The following is a 19,347-nucleotide window of genomic DNA, read 5'->3' as shown; positions in this document are numbered from 1 at the left end:
ACAAATTAAAGAATTACTCGACGATGGTAGTTATACAAAAATAAAAAGAGATCCCACCAACAGCCTTGTCACACAAACCAACAAAATAATTTCTGATTCAACCACATTAATTGATCAATCTAAACAGTTTTCGTTGAAACCTTCTGCTGCCAGGCCACCAAGATTATACGGCTTACCAAAAATACATAAAGTAGATACACCCCTTCGTCCCATAGTCTCTACTATCGGCTCCCCCACCTACAAACTAGCTCGTTTTTTGTCTGAAATCCTGCGTCCTTTCACTGGAAAGACCACCTCTGCGGTACAAAATTCTACTCACCTGGTATCGACAATCAAGGGTATTTCCCTGTCCCCAGACGACCTGCTTGTCAGTTTTGATGTAGTTTCCTTATTCACCAAGGTTCCTGTACCTGACACCATTGCAATCATTGAAGACTTGGTTCATCAAGGACTAAACACTGAGGTACCCCCCCTGGTGAGACACTGTTTAAGCAATACATACTTCACTTGGAATGGAACTTTCTACAAACAAACTGAGGGCACCCCAATGGGCTCCCCCCTTTCTCCAGTTATAGCTAACATTTTCATGGAGAAATTTGAGACTGACGCCATCCAGACTGCCACTCTGCGCCCAACCTTATGGAAGAGGTACGTGGATGACACTTTTGTCATCTGGCCACATGGCCGGCCTGCTCTAGACCAATTCTTCGACCACATCAATTCCATACACCCAGCCATCAGATTTACCATGGAGTCGAAATAGATGGCAATATACCTTTTTTTGGATGTCCTAATTAAAAAGAGACCTGATGGTTCAATGAGCCACTCTGTCTACAGGAAAGCTACCCATACGGATGCTTATCTGAAACCGGATTCCCACCACCATCCATCACAGAAGAATTCTCTCATCAAGACTCTGTATCATAGAGCCAAATGCATATCCGACCAGGAACACATAAGCAGTGAACTCAAACACGTACACCAAGCTCTTACGGCTAATGGTTACTCCGACTATACAATCCGCAAAGCTATCACTCAAACCATGAAGAAGAACCCTCTTGAGGAGCCTTTCAAAACCATCACTTTACCCTACATTGCGGGGATCACAAAAAAGATCTCCAAAATCTTGAATAAACACAAGATCCAGGTCCGTTTCAACACATTACATAAAATCCGTGATCTGGTTCCGTCTGTAAAAGATGTGATTCCGGACATACAATACCCTGGTGTCTACAAACTAAGTTGCCTCTGTGGAAGTAGTTACATTGGAGAAACCAAACGCCATGTCTCGGACCGCATTCGTGAACACAAAGCAGACCTTAAACACGGTAGGACCAACACCTCGGCCGTGGCAGATCATTGTTCTAATTCAGTAGGCTGACACGCCATTGACTTTTCCAAGACAGAGGTTCTTTGTAAGCCATCTGGCTTCCATGAGAGATTCGTTCATGAGGCTATCCACATATACAAGCACAGAGACAATTTCAACCGAGAAGATGGATTCTATCTTAGCAATCATTGGAAAGATTTGATAAACCATTTCAGGTCTTAATTGATTGTTCACGCTTACAGTGGCTTTCAGACAGCATACATTATAAAAAATTTCGTCTCCCCCCTCCTCTTTTCAGAATATAGATGGACTAGTCCTAAATAAACTGCCAAATCGTTGCGCGTGGCGCTAACGTTTTTTTTATAAATAAATAAATGCGCCGTTTAAAAATAAATTTATGCAAACCAACACACCTGAAGACGACCGTTTGAGTTATGGTGGAAACGTCGTGAGAATGTTTTATTGTTTTATATATATTTTATTATTTTGTTGTTTCCCTTCAACGTGACTTTACCGAAAAAACTAAGAATATGATTTACTACAGTCACGAAAGCTTTAAATTAAAAAAAATCCATTGTTTATTTATTTTACTTGTGCCCTGTAATGTGTATACCAGTCATTCCTCGCTTAACGCGATTTCGCTTAAAATGGTACTTTTCAGAAATGTGTGTGTGAGTGCGCGCGCGTGTGTGTGTGGGCCGTGTGTGTGTGACGTGTGTGTGTGTGGGACGTGTGTGGGACATGTGTGTGTGTGAGACGTGTGTGTGTGTGAGACGTGTGTGTGTGTGAGACGTGTGTGTTTGGGACGTGTGTGTGTGTGGGACGTGTGTGTGTGTGTGTGGGACGTGTGTGTGTGGGACGTGTGTGTGTGTGTGGGACGTGTGTGTGAGACGTGTGTGTGTGGGACGTGTGTCTGTGTGTGTGGGACGTGTGTGTGTGGGACGTGTGTGTGTGTGGGCCGTGTGTGTGTGGGACGTGTGTGTGTGGGACGTGTGTGTGTGTGTGGGACGTGTGTGTGTGTGGGACGTGTGTGTGTGTGTGGGACGTGTGTGTGTGTGGGACGTGTGTGTGTGGGACGTGTGTGTGTGTGTGTGTGGGACGTGTGTGTGTGTGTGGGACGTGTATATGGGACGTGTATGTGTGGGACGTGTGTATGGGACGTGTGTGTGTATGGGACGTGTGTGTGTGTGTGGGACGTGTGTATGGGACGTGTGTGTGTGTGGGATGTGTGTGTGTGTGTGTGGGACGTGTGTGTGTGGGACGTGTGTGTGTGACGTGTGTGTGTGTGTGGGACGTGTGTGTGTGGGACGTGTGTGTGTGAGTGGGATTGTGTGTGTGTATGGGACGTGTGTGTGTGTGTGGGATTGTGTATGTGGGACGTAGCGCTGTGTGGAAGCTACCTGGTCTGTCGCTCCGCACAAAGCTTCAGGTCTTCTCGGCCACGGTCATTCCCTCCCTTCTCTACGCTTGCGAAACGTGGACCCCCCTAATGGAACATCTTCGCCGGTTAGAAACATTTAGGCTGGCCTGCCTACGATCCAGCCTGGGTTTAACCAGGCTGGATTGTGTGAGGAGCTCACAAATCCTTGAAAGATCTGGGCAAGGTCCCATCGGTGAGCTCCTCCGGCAGGCAAGGCTGCGTTGGCTGGGTCATGTAGCCCGCATGCCCAGCCACCGCATGCCGAAACAGCTTTTGTTCGGCCGGATCGAGGGGGCTAAGCGGGCGCGGCATAGGCTAGAGAAGAAATGGAGTGATGTGGTACAGGAGGACGTGGAGCTGAGTGGACTTGCCGCTGACTGGTACCAGCGGTGACAAGATCGGCCTCTGTGGAGAAGGCTCGTGAAGGATGCTACTGGGCAGTTGGAGGCAGTCGCCCATCAACAACAACGGAGGGCGGAGGAGCGACGCTCACAACAACGAGCGGAGCGCCGGGTGGGTTAAGCACAGCAGGTTGGCACAGTAGGGGGCACAGGTGGTGCATCAGCCAGTCATCTCAGTCAGTCGACCCGTGGCACCTGGGTCTGCCCCGTGACCTCCTGCCAGCGGGCGTTCGACACTTCACGTGGCCTCAAGTTGCACATAGCCTGGCACAAGCGTCGTGGTGACGTCACCGCCACTTAGTGGCGAATGGCGGTTGTTGTTGTGTGGGATGTGTGTGTGTGTGGTACGTGTGCGTGTGTGTGGGACGTGTGTGTGTGTGGGACGTGTGTGTGGGACGTGTGTGTGGGACGTGTGTGTGTGTGGGACGTGTGTGTGTGTGGTACGTGTGTGTGGTACGTGTGTGTGTGGTGCGTGTGTGTGTGGAACGCGTTTTTATTCATGTCTCCCTGACTGACATCCAAGAAGCGCCGAAGCCATCTCAAAGCGATTGCGTGCGAGCGATTGAGGAGAAGAGAGAGAGACAGACAACCCCCTCCCCACCCCCCAAAAAAGAGCTCAAAACGAAGAGAAATTATGAGCAATTACGGCGGCTATCAGCCACCTGCGAGCAATGAATGGACACGGAGCTGCATAGTGGCCGGGCGGGTGAATGTGAATGTGTGGGGTTAATCGTGTGTGAAAGTCCTCTGGGTCAGTCTCCCTGCAGCAGGTGGAGGAGGAACCTCTTCCTCAGCGGAGCGGTGCCGGCGAGCGGGGGCGATCGCTTAGGAGGAAAACTGGGAGCTGCTGCTACAGCCGCTGCTACTGCTGCTGCTGGTGGTGGTAATGATGAAGTGGGATCTTTCATTTAAACAGGGGGGGGGGGGGGGGAAGGGGCACATAAAGCAAAGCATTGAAAAAAAAACGAAATAATGAACGAAGCAAAGTGTCGACTACACCGAGCATCTTCTTGTTTCCTCTGATCGTAAAAAAAATGAAGTGGGGAGCCGTAGCGTAGCCGTTAGCACGCTGCGCTACGAACCCCCAGCGAGCCGAGTTCGCTGGGGGTTCGTGGGTCTTTTATTAGATTGGTGAGTGAGTGCATGATTGTGTGAGAGAGCGTGCAAAGAGTGTGAGTGAGTACCAGAGTTGTAGATTGGTGAGTGTCTGTATGTATGCATGTATGTATGCGGGTCGATGTAAGTCAAGGCCGTAGCCATGGAGTCAACATTGGACCAAATCTTCCAGGGTGTCTGGGGGTCCCAACCCAGATAAATATCTACATTTAAAAACTAATTTCCTGCCTAAAATATTAAAAAAATCACGAACACATGGGATGGACTTTTATTTTATTCTTTACAATAATGTCGAATAGTGTATCGTATTACATTGCTCTGTTTTTACTTTTTTACCATTTCTTGTTTCATTGTATATAATGGCAGAGATTAGGGATTAATAAAGTACTACTACCATAACCACAATCATATGAACAGAAATCTATGCATTGATTTATATGAAGACAAGTCCAGATATTGTGGCCAAGGTTTAGCAAATTGTTGTTTTTATTTACATAGCATAGCAATAATTGTTTTATAGCAATATATTGGGGGGGACATTTTGAGCATATATATTATAATTACGGCCTTGATGTAAGTGTAGCGGCTAACGCGCTGCGGTACGAACCTGGAGACCCGGATTCGATTCCCGCTCACGGTCAACACCCAACGACGATTATCTGAACCGATCGTGGGCCTCCCCTAGGTCGACTCAGCCTCAAATGAGTACCTGGTACGATGTGCAAACATCGCCACTGGGGACACAAAGGCGGCCGGACGTGGTGGTGGCCACCCACCCCCTCGTGTGCTGTGCCGGCATTTATAGGTGCTCGCTAACAGCACTTGCCCCTACATTCTGTTAAGGCTATACGGGGGATCTTTGTCTTTTTTTATAATGGTGGTGGTGATGATAATAAATGACGATGATGATGGTGACAGCAGTGGTGCTGTTGGTCTTTGTGATGGTGAAAGATGATAATGACGATGGAGGCGTTGATGAAGGTGGTGGTGTTGATGCAGGTAGTTGTGGCAGTAGTAGGTTGTCTTGGTGTTGATAAAGGTGGTGGTGGTGGTGTTGATGAAGGTAGTGGTGATGGTAGCAGTTATGGTGAAAGATGGTATTGATGATGGCAGGAGTGGTGGTCGGTGGTGGTCCTGGTAGTGGTGGTGATGAAGGGTAACAATGTTGATGGTGAATTTTGAGTGTTGTGAGAGCGGGGGATGTGTGTGGGCCATCTGGGAGATGGGACGGGGTTTGTCAGGGTGGGGGTTTACAGGGAGGGGGCCACTCGTCCATCCGATACGAATCCACTCTCTAAACACGCAGATTAAACCAGTTTAAACAAGCAGTCTAAAACCAGTCTAAACACCCGCTCACTTCGTACAACATAGTCATTAGCGTCGCTGTGGGAGAGTTTTTTTTTTTAAACGGAATAGACAAGCAGACAACGTCTCATTCATACATCTGTGCCGTCTACGTTCAAGCTTATTTAGACAACCCACCGGTATCACGGCCTTCCTGCAGTGACATCATTTCGGCAGCATTGAATTCGGTACGAGCAAAACAAAACTCTGGACTGGATTCGACACGCAGCGCGCTCATCGGCAGTCAGGCTCGCTTGAATCGACGCTGGCCAACTGCCAGATGCTATGGGCAAGGGAAAACCCCTTCGCTTGGATATGTGTGTGGGACTTCTTTCGCGCCGTACGTATACGTATGGGTTATCGTTAGAGACAAAAACATAATGTATCACACTGGGCGATAACTCCGGGGCCGGCTGCTGGGACGATATCGCTCAGCTGACCTGGGAATTCCCCCAGGAAGAGCTATGTAGTCTGTATATAGTAGTGTATAGTAGTGTGGTGTATAGTGTTGTAGTGTATAGTGTTGTAGTGTATATAGTAGTGAATAGTGTTGTGGTGTAGAGTAGCGTGGTGTGTCGTGTTCATTCGATTCGTCACCTGTCATGCAAGCTGCGTGTTCTGTCAACGAGAGAGAACATGCAGCTGCTGATCAATTCAATTTCCTGAAGAAGCTCCCGGCACGTCGAGCGAAACGTCGGACATTGCGGCGAAACAACACGCGGCACTTTTCTCCGAACACGGAGAGCGCAGCACAGCAGCGACACAAGCCGCGTGACCACCTCGGCAGTGGTGGTGGTGCTGGAACGTCGTGCGTCTGTCACTCCACTGCTGGATGAAAGCACGCTGCTGAATGTGTAGGTGACCCGGGACCGGTTGGGATACCACTCGCCACTGACGTTAGCCGCGGCCGGGTACGCCGGGTGTGATGGCATTGCGCGGATAACGACAATGCCGTACCACGCTTACGACGGACACAAAGCTCCCCGTGTAGCCTCAGCAGCTTGTTCAGGGCAAGTGCTGCGAGCGAGAACGACGCGGAAGGCGGCCAGACTTTGTCTCGCGCCAGCGCCGATGTTTGCTGCACCGCTACGTTTAAGGCTGAGTCGACCTAGGTGGAGGAGGTGTAGGACAGGTTCAGATAATCGTCAAGGGCGTCGGTGGCCGTGAGCGGGAATCGAACTCGGGGTGGTCGCGGTTCGCTGCGTTCTGCACGCGGGGTCACCAAGACGGCCCGAGGCTCCCCCCACGTGGAAAGCCTTTTGAGACGAGGCTCTTGGGGCGAGTTGCCGTTCGTGACAGGGCCCTTCGTGACAGGACCGTTCGTGACAGGGCCCTTCGTGACAGGATCGTTCGTGACAGGGCCCTTCGTGACAGGGCCCTTCGTGACAAGACCGTTCGTGACAGGGCCCTTTGTGACAGGACCGTTCGTGACAGGACCGTTCGGGACAGGGCCCTTCGTGACAGGACCGTCCATGACAGGACCGTTCGTGACAGGGCCCTTCGTGACAGGGCCCTTCGTGACAGGACCGTTCGTGACAGGGCCCTTTGTGACAGGACCGTTCGTGACAGGACCGTCCGTGACAGGGCCGTTCGTGACAGGACCGTTCGTGACGGGGCCGCCACGGCTAACGCGGCGTGACGGGTGACGTGGGGTGGGTGGCGTGGGTGCCGCACTACGCAGCACTCACGGCGTCCACTCCTCGCCACTTGGTCGAGTGCCTGCGTGGGTGCGTCGAGGCGCCGATGTTGCATTCGTCCTTTGGTTACGCACAGACACCACACACACACAGACACCACACCACACACACAGACACCACACACACACACTGACACTACACACACACAGACACCACACACACACAGACACGACACCACACACACACAGACACCACACCACACAGACACCACACACACACAGACACGACACACAGACACCACACACACACAGACACACACACAGACACCACACACACAGACACCACACACACACAGACACCACACACACACACTGACACCACGAACACCACAGACACCACACACACACACAGACACGACACACAGACACCACACACACAGACACACACACAGACACCACACACACAGACACCACACACACACAGACACCACACACACACAGACACCACACAACACAGACACCACACACACACACACAGACACCACACACAGACACCACACACACACACACAGACACCACACCACACAGACACCACACACACACACAGACACAACACACAGACACCACACACACAGACACACACACAGACACCACACACACAGACACACACGCAGACACCACACACACAGACACCACACACACACAGACACCACACACACACACTGACACCACGAACACACAGACACCACACACACACAGACACGACACCACACACACACAGACACCACACAACACAGACACCACACACACACAGACACCATACACAGACACCACACACACAGACACACACACAGACACCACACACACAGACACCACACACACAGACACCACACACACAGACACCACACACACACACATAGACACCACACACACACAGACACCACACCACACACACACACTGACACCACACACACACAGACACCACACACACACAGACACGACACCACACACACACAGACACCACACCACACAGACACCACACACACACACAGACACAACACACAGACACCACACACACAGACACACACACACAGACACCACACACACAGACACCACACACACACAGACACCACACCACACAGACACCACACACACAGGCACGACACCACACATACACAGACACCACACACACACACACAGACACCACACACACAGACACGACACCACACACACACACATACACCACACACACACAGACACCACACACACAGACACCACACACACAGACACCACACACACAGACACGACACCACACATACACAGACACCACACACACACACAGACACCACACCACAGGCTGTGTCAGTCAACCCCTCCCCGTCTATTCTGTATCTCGATCTGCCTCTCTTCGCCCCGTGCGTGGCTGTTTGGGGAATCAAAGTGCGAGGTGGCGAAGCCCGCTCTGTATCCATCCGCCTTGTCAATTACACAGGTACGCACTATTATCGAAACAGTCAGGTAGTGCGGAGGTGGTGGTGGGGCGCACGGGGTGTGGGGGGTGGGGTGATGGCGGTGAGCTGGAGGGGAAGGGGAACGGAGGATTTCTGGGGGGGCCGGGGGGGGTCCAAGGGTGGAGTGTGTGTGTACCACGTGTGATTGCGTGTGCACCACGTGTGTGTGTGCGCAGAGCTGGATTAAGCTTTTGTAGGCCCCTGGGCTACAGGGTACTGTGAGCCCCCCCCAGTAATATTTTCAAAAGGAAAACAAGGTTAAAGAAAAAATGAAGTTTCTTTTGTTACATGGCTAACAACAAATAAAATTCAGCATTCGCAAGTAAAATAACTCTTCACTTCATCTCTGGAGGCCCTCCAGCTGGCGGAGGCCCCTGTGGGGGCTGCAGCCCCATAATGCCCCGTGCCTCACTCCGGCCCCTGTGTGGAGGGGGCTGATTGAGGGGAGCGGCTTTAGGGGGCTGCAGCCCCCTAATGCCCCGTGCCTCACTCCGGCCCCTGTGTGGAGGGGGCTGATTGAGGGGAGCGGCTTTAGGGGGCTGCAGCCCCCTAATGCCCCGTGCCTCACTCCGGCCCCTGTGTGGAGGGGGCTGATTGAGGGGAGCGGCTTTAGGGGGCTGCAGCCCCCTAATGCCCCGTGCCTCACTCCGGCCCCTGTGTGGAGGGGGCTGATTGAGGGGAGCGGCTTTAGGGGGCTGCAGCCCCCTAATGCCCCGTGCCTCACTCCGGCCCCTGTGTGGAGGGGGCTGATTGAGGGGAGCGGCTTTAGGGGGCTGCAGCCCCCTAATGCCCCGTGCCTCACTCCGGCCCCTGTGTGGAGGGGGCTGATTGAGGGGAGCGGCGGCGCTGCTGCGGCGAGGAACCCGGCGGCCCCCAGTTCGATTGCCGCCGCTCGAGGGCCACGAGCGACACCCCTGACGAGTGTCTGACAGCCGCTCGTGCGTCGCCCGCGAGGTCGACTCGGACCCTCAAATGAGTTTTACTGGTGCGGTGTGGCGAACATCGCCACTGGAGCGGGGGGGGGGGAGACAAAGGCGGCCGCGCGTCGTGCTGGCCACGTCTCCTCCTCGGCAGCCGTGGCGGCCTTCATCGGTGCTGCTCGCGAACAGCATTTGCCCCAACAGGCTGTTAAGGCTATACGGGGGATCTTTGCTATTTTTTTTTGGGGGGGGGGGGGTCGGAGGGGGGAGGTTGAATGGGGGGTGGGGAGGGATGAGTGAGTGGAGGGAGAATAGGAGATAATAGGCGGTATGCATATTTCTATATATATATTATTATTGTTGTTGGGTAAGAGCGGAGCGTGAAGAGCAACTGGTTTTTACATTTTAAGCCGCGGTGTTAATTTATGCGACGAAGGCGTTTATTTTCGTGCATTATCGGAGAACGGCGGAGAGGAAATTAATATCGCCAATTAATACGACTGGCGGCACAAGAGGCGGGCCAAGGAGAATAAGACGCTCGCCTCCCAAAGGTGACACGGGCAGGGAGAGAGAGTGGGGAGAGAGAGGGGAGAGAGAGAGAGAGGGCAGAGAGAGAGGGGAGAGAGAGTGGGGAGAGAGAGGGCAGAGAGAGTGGGGAGAGAGAGTGTGGAGAGAGAGAGGGCAAAGAGAGTGGGGAGAGAGAGAGGGCAGAGAGAGTGGGGAGAGAGAGGGGAGAGAGAGTGGGGAAAGAGAGTGGGGAGAGAGAGTGGGGAGAGAGAGGGGAGAGAGAGTGGGGAGAGAGAGAGGGCAGAGAGAGTGGGGAGAGAGAGTGGGGAGAGAGAGTGGGGAGAGAGAGTGGGGAGAGAGAGTGGGGAGAGAGAGTAGGGAGAGAGAGGGCAGAGAGAGTGGGGAGAGAGAGTGGGGAGAGAGAGAGGGGAGAGAGAGGGCAGAGAGAGTGGGGAGAGAGAGTGGGGAGAGAGAGAGGGGAGAGAGAGTGGGGAGGGAGAGTGGGGAGAGAGAGAGGGCAGAGAGAGTGGGGAGAGAGAGGGCAGAGAGAGTGGGGAGAGAGAGAGAGGGGAGAGAGAGGGCAGAGAGAGTGGGGAGAGAGAGTGGGGAGAGAGAGGGGAGAGAGAGTCGGGAGAGAGAGCGCAGAGAGAGTGGGGAGAGAGAGAGGGGAGAGAGAGAGGGCCGAGAGAGTGGGGAGAGAGAGTGGGGAGAGAGAGAGGGCAGAGAGAGTGGGGAGAGAGAGAGGGGAGAGAGAGGGGAGAGAGAGGGCAGAGAGAGTGGGGAGAGAGAGTGGGGAGAGAGAGTGGGGAGAGAGAGAGGGCAGAGAGAGTGGGGAGAGAGAGTGGGGAGAGAGAGTTGGGAGAGAGAGTGGGGAGAGAGAGAGGGCAGAGAGAGTGGGGAGAGAGAGTGGGGAGAGAGAGAGGGCCGAGAGAGTGGGGAGAGAGAGTGGGGAGAGAGAGAGGGCAGAGAGAGAGGGCAGAGAGAGTGGGGAGAGAGAGTGGGGAGAGAGAGTGGGGAGAGAGAGTAGGGAGAGAGAGAGGGCAGAGAGAGTGGGGAGAGAGAGAGGGCAGAGAGAGTGGGGAGAGCAAGAGCCGTGTGTGTGTGTGCGCTTGGAGCAGCTCCGGTGTTGCCGGGTGCTTTTGATTGCCATCAAATTGATTGGCTGCAAATTTGCCAATTATGGCACTCTGTGCGTGAGCGTGTGTGTTCGAGAGAGTGCGCGCTTGTGCGTGTATGTATCGTGAGGAGTGGTGGTGCAGTGGTTAGCGCGCCGTGCTTCGAACCAGGCGACACGAGGTCAGGATGAGAATCAGAATGTGTATTTATAATGTAGGAATCCGATGAGCTATGAAGCTCTTTTTACGGCCAACACCGGCGACGATTATAATCCGAGCCGGTCCTGAGCCCCCATAGATCGACTCAGCCTCAAAATGGTGCGGGGTGTGTAAACATCACCACTAGGGAGACAAAGGCGGCCGGGCATGGTGCTGGTCACTCCCCCCCCCCCCTCCCGTATGCCGTGCAGGCGCTCGCTAACAGCACTTTCCCCAACAGTTTGTTAAGGCTATACGGGCGGGGGTGTGTGTGTCTTTATCTGTGTGCATGATTGCGCGTGCGTGAACGTGTCACAATACTGAAAGAGGGCAGAGCTGCATGTTTAAAGGCTTCCTTTGTGATTGTGTCGCGGTTAGCGCGCAGCTCCACGAACAATTAACAGTGGCAAATACTTGAACCGGTCCCGGTGACTCCCCTAGGTCGACTCAGCCTCAAATGTGTACCCGGTGCGGTGTGTAAACATCGGCACCGGGGAGACAACGGCGACAGGGGCGCCAGATGCTGGCCAAAAGTGTGTTCAGGTTACAAGGGCGACCTTTTTTTCATCTGTTGTACGCACCTAGCCTGGTACAAGCGCCGTGGTGACGTCACCAACACTTGGTGTTCGCAAAGAGCACTTGCCCCAACAGTCTATTAAGGCTTTACGGGGGATCTTTGTTCGCCTTTGGTGATCGGACAAAATAAATTGATCTGAGCCAGTCGTGGGCCACCCCTGGGTCGACTCAGCCTCGGATCAGTACTCCGGGTGCGATGTGTGAATATTGCCACTAGGGAGACAAAGGCGGACGGCTTGGCGTGATACTGGCTACTCACGCCTTCGTGTGCTGCTTCGGCCTTCGTAGGTGCTACTCGCGAACAGAATTTGCCCGAAGCGTCTGTTCAGGCTAATGCGGGGAAAATATTTTGTTTTATTTATTTATGTATCGCCTTGCTTTCAAAGAGGAGCTAAAAGCTCGCCTAATGTTTCACTTTGCCTACCACGCTCGCACTCACTCACTCACTGCACTTCTCTTCACGTTCGCATCACTCTTAAACTTCTCACATTTTGACATCTTTAAGGCAACCGACGAGATCGGAAATAATGACGCGACGATTCTGACCCAACAATTACAAAAATAAAAAAAATATATACAAAGACAAAGTATATAAATATTCCCCGTGTAGCCCACACAGGCTGTCGTGTAAAGTGCTTGTTTTTTTTCATTGTCGCAAAGGACCTCTTAGAGCGGCACGAGACGGGGAGGAAGTTCGGTGGTGGTGGTGATGGTGGTGGTGGTGATGGTGGTTAGTGGTGGTGGTGATGGTGGTGGTGGTTAGTGGTGGTGGTTAGTGGTGGTGGTGGTGGTTGTAGTGGTGTTGGTTAGTGGTGGTGGTGGTTAGTGGTGGTGGTGGTTGTGGTGGTGGTTGTGGTGGTGGTTGTGGTGGTGGTTGTGGTTAGTAGTGGTTAGTGGTGGTGTGGTGGTGGTGGTTGTGGTGGTGGTTAGTGGTGGTGGTGGTGGTTAGTGGTGGTGGTGGTTGTGGTGGTGGTGGTTAGTGGTGGTGGTGGTTAGTGGTGGTTAGTGGTGGTGGTGGTGGTTAGTGGTGGTTAGTGGTGGTGGTGGTAGTAGTGGTTGGTGGTGGTTAGTGGTGGTTAGTGGTGGTTAGTGGTGGTGTGGTAAAACACCACGGTCGTCCACCTTTGACTCCCCAGCACTGATTCTATATTTACACATCGCGTGACCCGGTCGGAATCAAAGTCGATCGGAGCACTCGCAATGAGCGCTTTCCAGACGCGCTTCTGCGGTCGTCTGGAACGCTCTTCCTTCCGATATTAGGAAGCCGCTGCAGCTGTACACTTTTAAATCATCTAGATTGAAACTGACTTCTTTCGAACGGCTTTTTGTGTTTAGTTCGTTATCTTCCCCCCCCCCCCCCCCCTCCGGCACCTCCGATTAGTACGGCGCGAAAGAAGTTCAACGTACGAACGTGCACACAGACGGGGGTTGCTCGCAGAGCCACCGCAAAGCGGAACAGCGCTCCCCCACTGACACAAATAAATAAGACGCACACCGCAGATGGAACACACAAATCAAGTGGTGCAATGTACAGCTCGAACAACAATATTCCGTCTCAGCATGACGATTCAAAAACGGCGACTTCGAAAAATCACACGCGCGAGAAAGTGGACAAAACCATCATCACATCATCGTGCATCCCACGGTGCTAAATTACTACCGGCCAGAGAAAACTTTCTTGGTAAACATCAGCGTCCTCGTCTGTGTGCGCGCGTGTGTGTGCGTGTGTGTAGGGAGCGGTGGTGCAGCGGTTAGCGCCACGCTGCATGACGAACCCGGCGACCCGAGTTCGAGTCCCGCTCACGGCCAACACCGGTGACGATTATCTGAACCGGTCCTGGGCCTCCCCTAGGTCGACTCGGCCTCAAATGAGTACCTGGTGTGGTGTGTAAAACATCGCCGCTGGGGAGACAAAGGCGGCCAGGCGCGGTTTTGGCCACCCACTACCCTCGTGCCGCCGTGCCGGCCTTCATAGGTGCTCGCTAACAGCACTTGCCCCAACAGTCCGTTAAGGCTATATGGGGGATCTTTATCTTCGTATTTGGCGTAGTGGTTAGCGCGCTGTGCAACGAACCTGGCCACCCGAGTTAGATTCGCATTCACTGCAAGTAGACATGCACGTTTCAGCAAGAATGCGGTATATTATTATTATGCAGATTAGGGACAATCTTACAACCCTTTAATACAGATGATTTATATTTTGATTAGTCAGTTTAACACGAAGGCTTTTGCGACCAATATTATCCACAGTAGGGTTTTTTGGAGGGGTTAGATCACGTAAATAATATATTATTTTTAAAAATAGTATTTACGCAATCGAAACCAAAACTACTTCCATTATGGATACTTCATAGACATACGCTGATGGCTCTATACATCGTTACATTGCCAAATATAATAATAATCATCATCATCATCAACGTCCTTGTGAAATATATCAATAACAAAATAGCTAAGCAGACAATATCTCTTAGACGAATTTGTCTCTGCCACGTAAGAATTAAAATGTATCAAGATATATTTATTTTATTGACACAACTCACCGGCTCTACGGCCTCCTGTGAGTGAATACTTCCAGCAGCATTGGTTCAGCGCAAGCACAACTCTGGGTCGGTTACGACACACAGCGCACTCGTCAGCAGAAGTCAAAGTGTGGCTTCAATCTATGCTGGTGAGCCGACAGATATTTTTTGTTTGTTTAGGCAAGGACACTTCCTCTCTTTAAAGATGTGGGTCATTTGTGAAGGCAAATTATATAAAAATAGAAAAATAAACTCAACCCGTTCGTTAATAATACTGTGGCCCTTACAAGAAAGAAAAAAATAGCTATATATAACAGGCGACGTTTCGGGCAATGGCCCTTCATCATAGCACATACAAATATTTATGTCCGTCTTCATCCTGCTTGTCCATCTATTGCCAATGATCCGGACGAAGACTGGTCTGTACCTCTGATGGATGGGCATCCTTAGACTATAACACAAATACAAACATCCCCCCATATAGCCTTCGATAAACTGTTGGAGCAAGTGCTGTTAGCGAGCACGAGAGAGTGGGTGCCCAACACCACGCCCGACCGCCTATGTCTCCCCAGTGGCTACGTTCACATATCACACCAGGTACACACACACACAGCCTGAAGCCAGTTGTAATTACTGGTGAAACGTCGTTCTCAGATTGTAAATGCTGTGGCTTGGCTCTCCAACACAACGGTGTTGCTGTACTATTGACGAATTGGCCACGTTTTGTTGACGCGATAAACCTTACTAGTTGTCTGTGTCGGGTGGTGACGGGTTTAACTACACATATATTTGCGCGAGCTAACCCAAGAACACCTATATAATGGATGATATTGGTCGCGAAAGCCTCGTACGTGTTAAACACACAGTGATCCATGTATATATTCCTCAATACGTTACGGGAAGGTCGAAACCGCCTCCAGAGAGTCGACTTTCTGGAATAAATAGAGCGGGGGCACAGCAGCAATGGGATCTCCATGGACTTCACAACCTGGTTTGGTGGAGACTCGATGGGGATTCTGGTTTATATGATGGGGACATTTTGAAACCCGGGGTATCTATGAATGGGCGGTGAGTGTGAGGAGGAAGGATCGACACCGGTGACGATTTTCTGAACCGGTTCCTGGACCTCTCCGACGTCGACTCGTCCTCAAATGAGTACCTGGTGCGGTGTGTAGAAAAACGTCGCCACTAGGAAGACAAAGGCGGCCGGTTTGGCGTGATACTGGCTACTCATCCCTTCGTGTGCTATTCCGGCCTTCGTAGGTGCTCGCTAACGGCACTTGCCCCTGCAGGCTGTCGAAGGCTTTACGGGGGATCTTTGTCTTTGTACACCCACACCTCGCCCACCTGGATGTCACCGCGCCGCGACCTTCATTAGGCGCTAACTCGCTAACAGCACTTGCCCCAACAGTCTGTTAAGGGGAAGAAAGCTGCTGGTGCCTCCGGCCACGTGTTCGCGGCAGCGGTGCGCTGGGGCCGATCTCACAGAGCCCGTGCCACTTGTTTTCACAAAGTGGATTCAATTTGCTCACCCGGCGCAGGCGCCCGCAACCTTTAGGGGGGAGCCTTAAAACGATGCGAATTGTCACACGCTGTAATTTTGGGATCCCATCGTAAGGATTTGTTGTCCGAGGTGGTGGAATGGCTGAGTGTGGGGGGAGGGTGGGTGGATGGGTGGGTGGGGGGGTCTGGGGAGGTGGTGGGGGGGGGGGGGTGATATGGTGACGCTCAGACTCAGTTGGGTCGGCACAGCATGAAGTAGTGGCCGTCTTTATTCAGCCAAATCGAGAGGCGGGCCCCTTTTCTGTCCATTAAACTGTAAAATGATTTCAAATGAGGTTTAGGCCCCCTCGGAAAATGTCAGAGCAGGTCGAGTGCGTGACATTTAACCTCGACTACCCAGACCCCCACCACTATCCCATCACCCCCCCCCCCCAAATCGCCCCCCCTCGCCGCGGCCGCTCATCTTTCTCCCTCCCCCATCTCCTCGGATGTTCCGAGCCTTCTTGCACAATCCACAATCGGGTGTCGTAAGCGCGCAGCGATTGGGGCCGCGGTGGTGCGCTGGACGGGCGAGAGAAACAAATAAATGAACCCCCCCCCCCCCAAAGTTCGATTCCCCGGCATCGGCTAACCCCGGTGGCGAGTGGTATATGAACCGGTCCTGCACCTCCTCCACCTAGGTCGACTCAGCCCTAAACGTAGCGGTGCAGTAAACATCGGCGCTGGCGCGAGACTAAAAGTCTGGCCGCCTTCCGCGTCGTTCTCGCTCGCAGCACTTGCCCTGAACAAGCTGCTGAGGCTACACGGGGAGCTTTGTGTCCGTCGTAAGCGTGGTACGGCATTGTCGTTATCCGCGCAATGTCATCACACCCGGCGTACCCGGCCGCGGCTAACGTCAGTGGCGAGTGGTATCCCAACTGGTCCCGGGCCCCCTACACAGCAGCGTGCTTTCATCCAGCAGTGGAGTGACATGCAGCAGTGGAGTAGTGTTCTGATCTTTAAAGGTGCATTGAAAAATGTTGATACTCCTACTGATGCTCCTGCTGTTGTGGAGTGACTCATGCAGCCAGCTATGGCTCTAGGGTTTTGGTGGTACATGTTGTTTATGTCGTTTATTGTGAAATTTCGGTCACAGTTCCTATGATCACTGTTACATTACTTTTATGGCTTTATTTTGGTGATTTCGAAAACGTTTTTTTGGATTGGCCATGTTTGTTTGTTGTCGTACGGAGTTTAACTGATGGCTTTAATCTAAGTTGTCTTGTGGTTGTTGTTTGACTTGCATCCCACTGGGATTTTTGCACAAAGCGCTGGTGTACGGTGCTTTTTCTGGAAGACTTTTCAGTTTTTTCCTGGATTTTTCTGTTTGTGCGAAGTCCCTTTAAGATGTTTTCTTGTTCATGTTTTATTTTTTTTGTTTGTTGCGGTTGCACCAGATTCAAGAGCCGAATGGCTCACAGGGCTATACCAAATAAATACAACTGAAACTGACATCGACGCTCGACATTCCCACAGCTCCACTGCCTGGGTAGTCGCGCGGTTTGTGTTGCTGCTGTGTGCTGCGCTCTCCCATGCGTTGTCGGAGTAAAGTGCCGCGTGTTGGTCGGCACGACGTCCGACGTTTCGCTCCACGTGCCGGGAGCTACTTCGGGAACTGAATTAATCAGCAGCTGGACAATTCCCTCCGTGTCACGGAACACGCAGCCTGCACGCATCGGTGGTGAACCGAATGAAAGCCATCGGCCAGCCTATACCAAACATCGGCCGGCAGCTGCAGATGATCGAGAGAGGCTCATCGAGCTACACGAGTCCCTTCCTTAAGGTCTCAGATACGTTCAACGAAACGTCGGACATCATTCCGAACAACCACGCGCCACAGAGCTGTGCAGCAAACAACGACGCAGCGGTGTCGTAACGCACGGCCCATTTGTTAGCCATAGCGAGCCACACTTATGCGTCTTTTCCACTACCACTCGGTACGGTGCCGTGCCGTGCCGTGCCAGCACAGCTCCTACGCAGACAGAGGGCCATGGGGGGGTCCGGGTGGTTTGTCTCCCACACTCGATGCACATTAAGTATTCAATACGTTGCGATTCAAACAACAACAACAACAACAAAAAGCGATCGCTTATTCAGAATGAAATGTCAATGTATTTTCCTGTCCTGGCCGTAGAGGGTTTATTCGTGCGAGGGGTTATTCGTGCACCTGATGACGGCTCATCATCGTCGCAGTGGCCGATATCATCATCATCATCATGGTCGCAGTGGCCGTTATCATCATCGTCGTCATCAGGCGTGGGGAATTTATAGCAGCTGGCAAACAAAACAATCTAAACGCGTGTTGATTCGCAATGTTGGGGACGAGGAGGTGGAGGGCAATCCCGGAGTACAATCCACGCGATCAACACGGGGATATGGAGAGAGAGAGAGCGAGAGAGAGAATACGTGGACTCTGAATATGAAGGGTGCTTCAAGTTTTTTCTAACACTAACATGGGACTATCGTTTTTAGTGGGAAATGAAACGGACATTACACTGTAACATGATAACGAATGCAATGTTAATAGCTTCAAAAAAGTCTAAGAGTCTCCCACTTGTTCGCCATCGATGTCAACACGTGGCCTGGAATCTTCTCCAGGTGATCTCCAGAGCCCGGAGGCAGCAGCACATGTCACGTGGTGTTGTTGACAATTCTCAGAAGTGTTCACATTTTTGTGTATAGCATCACACATCGCCAGTGTCCGGAATGGAACGTACGGTCTGCTGCACACCAGGCAAGGGAAATAACATCTCATATTTAAGTAGTAGGAACTAGAAGGAATCAGTAATAATGGAGGAATCAATGATTATAATAGAAGAATCGATTTATCATAAAATGTACAGAACATTGGGATCTACGGATGAAATGCGCCTTATAAATGTAAATGATTATTTTATTTGAAGCTTTCGTGACTGCAGGAATTACTCTTTGGTTCTTTCGGTAAAGTCACGTAGAAAGAAAATAAATTAAAAATGTCTACGTGACTTTACCGAAAGAACCAAAGAGTCCATGAGTATTGTTGTTATGCTCTCTGGGATATGATGACCCTTTCGCTTACCCCCCCCCCCATAATTAATGAATTGGCCCAAAGTCTTACCCCCCCCCCCATAATTAATGGATTGGCCCAAAGTCTCAATGCAGCATGGCCCTCTTAAAACGAATCTTGAGACTCAGTGATGCTTTTCTGGATGAACAATGTAGAGCGATTA

The sequence above is a fragment of the Petromyzon marinus genome, chromosome 19, assembly GCF_048934315.1.
Source record: "Petromyzon marinus isolate PM22_M1 ecotype Great Lakes invasive population chromosome 19, UKy_Petmar_22M1.pri1.0, whole genome shotgun sequence".
In the NCBI taxonomy this organism is placed as follows: Eukaryota; Metazoa; Chordata; class Hyperoartia; order Petromyzontiformes; family Petromyzontidae; genus Petromyzon; species Petromyzon marinus.
Note: the sequence above shows the minus strand (reverse complement) of the source record.